Source organism: Pinus tabuliformis, chromosome 3_1, assembly GCF_031772625.1.
Source record: "Pinus tabuliformis cultivar Carrire ecotype Pingquan chromosome 3_1, CPIR1, whole genome shotgun sequence".
NCBI lineage: Eukaryota > Viridiplantae > Streptophyta > Pinopsida > Pinales > Pinaceae > Pinus > Pinus tabuliformis.
In genome coordinates this window covers 830152133-830158440 of record NC_142301.1, presented here as the reverse complement: position 1 = coordinate 830158440, position 6308 = coordinate 830152133, and positions in this window count along the sequence as shown.

The following is a 6308-nucleotide window of genomic DNA, read 5'->3' as shown; positions in this document are numbered from 1 at the left end:
ATCCAACCCCAATGGAAGGGTCGAGAGCATAAACTCTCGTACATGGAACTAACCCTCCATCTTGCCAAGGATGCACCTTGTGCAACTCATGTCGCCGCATCTCACCATCTTGGTCCACACATAAAATATGTTGAGGTGACTCTGCCTCTCCCACTCCAATGTGTAATGGTAACCTGCTAGTGCTACTGGCCTCATCTATGCATCTCTGAGGAGGGTTGCCTCATCGCTCCAATGTGCACTCCAGCTAAACAATTAGGGAACCCAACCGTTCCCCAATGCGAGTCAGTTTTGTCACTGACTCAGCACAAACCACTCTCATGCCCTCCAACTGCTCATTCTGTTGCAGAATGGCCTCTCGCAATGTCGTGGCTTTCTTTCTCAATGCTAGAAGGCTAGCCCAGAATTGATGAAACTGTGGAGGGTGGCTACCCTCTGTAAACTCGGTCACCGCTTTGGACTTCTCTGTCTCTTCTGGTACCTCCTCAATGACAAGTATGCCTCCAGGCACATCATCAACCTGTTGTGGGCAGCCATCGCCTAGAAACTGGGTCATAGCACTGGTTACCTCATTGTTAAATTGGCAACTAGGGCCAAACTTCATGTGGGTCATCTTATTCATGGATACTAATATTTTTATTAGATTCCTCTCGTTGAGAGGTATAGATTGATCTAAAGATCATCAGATTCCGATAAGTATTTATGGAGATGTGAATTTATTTTGATTATGGAATTATTATCAAGCCGACCTACATCTCATATAGGCTTAGAAGCCCAACAGTCGCATCTATTCAAACATCAACGTTGTGTATAAATACAGGAGGACTTTTCCTCATTTGCACTCACTCATCTCATCACATCTCTCTCTCTATTGCGCAGAAAAGAGTCTCTTCTCTACTGCGCAAAAAAGGGTCTCTCTCGCACACGTGGAAGGAAGCTGCTGAACCTGAAGCTGCAACTGCAGATCCAAAGTTTGACTAGCGTTGACCATCAGATCTCCTCCTCAGAACTGCACTGTAGGTCCATCTGGATCTCCTCTGAAGGCCACATTTTTTGGTGGTGGAATCAAGCCGATCCGACGGTCGGTTTGTGAGATATTGACTGCCCTAGTTTTGATGATGAAGCTGCTAATGCTGATGCTGCTGATCTAGGGTTTGCTATTGTTGATATAAATCAGATTTATTGTACTATTTCTCTTTGCTGAATTATTGAAGATAAAAGAAGATTTGATCAAAGGGTTTCCCCACACATTGTGGGGTTTGTCCTTGGCTAGCCGCCACATCTTATGTCTCTTGTCTTGGCTTGTTTTCTGTCGATCGTTTAATGTTCTATCTGCACTTTACTTTACATGTGATTGTTAATCTGTGGAATATAATAAGTAAAAGAAGTAAACTGTTATAAGCATAGAACATACCATAATTGAACATGGTATCAGAGCTGAGGTGAAGACAAAGCCCAAGCAAGAGCAAGAGCAATCACCAAAGAGAAGATTGGCAAGGGCATCCTAAAAGAACTATGGGGTCCTCAACACTCTTTCTTGCCGAAGACAAGCTCCGTGAGAAAGCTGACTATCATGGATGGAAGATCCCTATCGATCTGACCCTAGAAGATCAAGGAGTGCTGGACCATGTAAGAGGCAATACTGTTGAGCCTCCATCAAATGCATCCGCTGCTGCCTGGAACAAATGGAAAAATGGAGAAGTCAAAACAAAGAAGATCATTCGGGACTCTATCGACAAGCACTTGGTGGCCTACATCTCTGAACTGGACACCTCCAAGGAAATCTACGATAGATTGGTGAGTTTATTTAAAGTTAATGATGCAAATCAAGTTTTGTTTCTTAGAAATAAGCTGAGGGAAATCAAGAAGAGTAAAGATGAGAGTATGCAAGTATACTTCTTAAGAATCACCAAGATCAAGAACGATCTCCTATCTATTGGGGAGACTATTACTAACAGAGAAATGGCACTCACGACTCTTGGAGGATTACCATTCGAATAGTACGTGTTCAGGACTACTCTTCTGAACAATAATGTAATTCTTGGTTTCGAGGAATTAATGGCTAGATGCATTCAAGAAGAAACAAGGGTAGAAGAGCAAGAAATGCCCTTGCCTAAAGGTCCTCCTGCTGCCTTTTCTTCTCATGCTAAGAAAATAAATAATTCTGGGTCTAAATCGAAAAGAAAGGCTGGACCTAAGGGTGGAAGAAAAGGATGATGCTACATTTGCAACAAAGTAGGTCACTGTGCAAGGGAATGCCTGATAGAAAGGACTCTCACCTAGACGATTATCAAAATCCCTCCCACGACAATCAAAGAAATGGCAAATCTAATAGCAGAGGTAAAAGGAGTGCTGGAAATCAAGGAAGAGGACAACCATTCAAGAAGGCTAGAAATTCTAGGCACTTCACTGGTTACAAGGAAGTTCTCCATAATCTGATAGAGAAAGAAACTATTTGGAAATTGTCCTTGGAGATGACATGAAATACCTTGTGAAAGGTGTAGGCAATGTTTCTCTCAAATTGAATCAAGGTAATACGATCCACTTACAAGATGTATTATATGTACCTGATCTCAAAAGGAACCTGGTATCTATCTCGGTAACGGAAGACAAAGGCTACAAGGTAACCTTTAGTGATGGCAAGGTACGTATATGGAAAAATAATGCTAAAAATGCTTTCACTCTTGGGATTCGAGTTGATTCTTTATATCAGGTCGGTGGAAGTCCGCTAGGTGTCATGTCTTGTGACACATCTCTTTAGTCCGAACTTTGGCATCGAAGTTTTGCCCACCTACATTACAAAGCTCTACCCGATGTAAGATAGATGGTAACAGGGATGCCCGAATTCCGAGTAGAGAAAGAAGGTGTATGTCCGGGATGTGCCGAAGGAAAGCTCAAAAGGGGACCATTCCCCTCAAGTCAAAGCAAGACGTCCGATATATTACTAGTTCACTCAGACATATCTGGTATGATTTTTGTGAACTCCTTGGGAGGATATTCATATTATCTTACTTTTACAGATGACTATTCTTGAAAGACCTGGATATACTTCTTGAAAAAGAAGGATGAAGTGTTCTCTTGGTTTCGACACTTCAAAGCCCTGATTGAGAATCAAACCGAAAAGAAGATCAAGATCTTAAGAACTGATAATGGGATTGAATATGAATTTAATGAGTTTCATAACTTTTATAAAGAGGCTGGCATCAAGAGGGAGACTACTACACCATATACCCTTGAACAGAATGGTGTGGCGGAAAGGAAAAACCATACGATTATGGAAGTTGTCCGGGCCATGCTACATGATCAAAGACTTTCGAAGTTCCTATGGGCTGAAGCTGCAAATACCGCCGTATATGTACAAAAGCGATGCCCTCATCAAGCATTGGGTTCCAAGACTCCTGAAGAAATGTTTACCGGTAAGAAACTTGATGTTTCTCATTTTAGAATTTTTGGAAGCCCTGCATATTTTCATGTGCCGAAAGAGAAAAGAAATAAATTGGGTGCATCTGGAAAGAAAGGAATTTTCGTGGGCTATGGTGAAAATACTAAAGGATATAGAATCTATGTAGCCGGTCAAAGGGAAATCGTGATTAGTCATGATGTCACTTTTGATGAAGATATGGCTCTCAGCAAGGTGGACAATCTTCCGACTTTGAGGAGCTCTCAAGAAGCTGACACCAGGGAACCAAAAGAAAAGGATGATGAATCAATGCCTGATGTGGAAGAACCCGTGGATCCGATTGATCCTCCTCCACATGAGCCTTCCTATTTCAGGAAAAGGTCTTCATGGCTTAGGGGATACTTGATGATGCTGAAGGACATGCTGCACCCCGAGGAACCTTCTGTGAAAGTAAGAAACCTAACAGGTATCAGGGATACCTGACCATCGTGAGCACGATTATACAAAATGAGCCTTCATCATTCTCAGATGTCATCAAGCATCAAGTATGGAAGGATGCTATGACCGAAGAATATGAGTCTATTATGAAGAATGATGTCTGGGAAGTAGTTCCCAGACCCTAGGACAAGACAATTGTCACGTCAAAATGGCTTTACAAGATAAAGCATGCAGCAGATGGAAGTACGGAAAAGTATAAGGCTTGTTTCGTTGCTCGTGGTTTCTCCCAGAAGGAAGGTATAGACCATGATGAGATATTTGCACCTGTTGCTAGATATACGACCATCCGCTCGATCATAGCCCTTGCGGCTTCACAAGGATGGAACCTACATCAGATGGATGTCAAGACCACGTTTTTGCATGGTTCGATCAAAGAAGAGGTCTACGTGGAGCAACCTGAAGGATTTGAGATTTATGATCGAAAATCTCATGTATGCAGGTTGAAGAAGGCTCTCTATGGGCTGAAGCAAGCACCCCGAGCATGGTATGAGAGGATTGATAGCTACTTGATGAAGCTACGATTCACTAGGAGTGAAGCCAATCCTAACCTTTATTTTAAGGTTGAAAATGACAAACCTCTCATACTGGTGCTGTATGTGGATGACCTCTTTCTAACAGGTGCAGACCCTCTCATTCACAAATGTAAGAGGGAGATGGCTTCTGAATTTGAAATGAAGGACCTAGGACCGATGCAATATTTCCTAGGACTTGAAGTGTGGCAGAAGCCAAGGGAAATTTTCCTATCTCAAGGGAAATATGTGGTGAAAATATTGGAAAGATTTGGTATGGTGGACTGCAAGCCTGTAACTACCCCGATGGAGCTTGACTTCAAGAAGTTAAGCGGTAGTGCTGCTGGACCTGTTTTACGAAATGCTATCGAGTATCGACAACTCGTTGGAGCATTAATGTTCTTAGTGAACTCCCGTCCAGATATATGCTTCGCAATCAACACGTTGAGTCAACATATGGTTGAACCCCACCACATACATTGGATTGGTGCCAAGAATCTATTAAGATATCTTTGAGGCACAATCACTTATGGGTTAAGATACACTGCCGGAGTTGTGAGACTACTTGGATACACAGATGCTGATTGGGCAGGGAATGTGGAGGACCATAACAACACGTCCGGGTGTTGTTTCTCCTTGGGATCTGCTTCGATATCCTGGATGAGCAGGAAGCAAAAATCGGTGGCCTTGAGCACCGTCGAAGCAGAGTATATTGCTGCTAACATCACCTCCTGTGAAGCAGTCTGGTTGAGAAAGCTCTTCAGTGAGCTGTTTGGATTTACATTGGATACCACCGTGATCCTATGTGACAACTAGAGAGGGATTCGTTTGTCAGAGAATCCCGTATTTCATGATCACTCCAAGCATATCGATATCAGGTACCACTATATTCGAGATATGGTGCAGCGGGGAGCTATAAGGCTCCAACATATCGGTACAGATGAATAGGTCGCCGACATTCTGACAAAGCCTCTTGGGAAAGTAAAATTCCTGACTTTCTGAGAACAACTTGGAGTTGTTCAAAGACTCTCCGATGAGGGTCCTGTATGATGCATTGAGCTTTGGGAGCTCCGGGAGGGTGCGGGGTACTTCTTGGAGCAACATATGACCACAGGATGATTCACTATCCCCTGGTGGTATATATGTACACCCTGTGGCGACTATGTAGCAGGATTGATGTGTGCTCTTGTGAGGCCTGGATTGATGTGTTCTCTACGATTGTAGCAGGATTGACGTGTTCTCTTGTGAGGACAAGATTGATTAGTTCTCCTGTCGAGGCATCCTACCCATGCAGTCTGGGACTCATGGGAAGTACCTCTCATCTGATCAATGAGCAGGGAAATGAAGTTAGGGACCATAGTAGTGCCGATGGATGCATCGCTGTATCTACCGTTCTCCCTACGCTAGGATGACCTCCATTTTTGAGATCAATGATACTAGTCTGGAACTAGTGGTAGGAGTGGTACATTCTATGACATTGACTTCAGGTTAGTTTTTATTGGTCTGGGACCAGTGGTACACACTCTGAGGCTGACTTTGAGTTAGTGGAGGATGTTACTGGTCTGGGACCAGTGGTAGGAGTTGTACATACTATGACACTAACTTCGGGTCGGTTGAGACTGGTCTGGGACTAGTGGTAGGAGTTGTACATACTGACACTGACTTCGGGTCGGTTGAGACTAGTCTGGGACCAATGGTACATACTCTGAGACTGACTTTGAGTCAGTATGACACATCCTCGATCATTTCTTCTTCATAATTCAGACAAAAGCAAAGCAAAACAAAACAGAACAGAGAAGAGCAGAACAGAGCAGAGCAACACACATCAGTACAGGGCAGAACAAGTCCAAGCAGAACAAGCAGAATAGAGCAGAGCAGGGCTAGGGTTAGGCTGTACAGGGTAG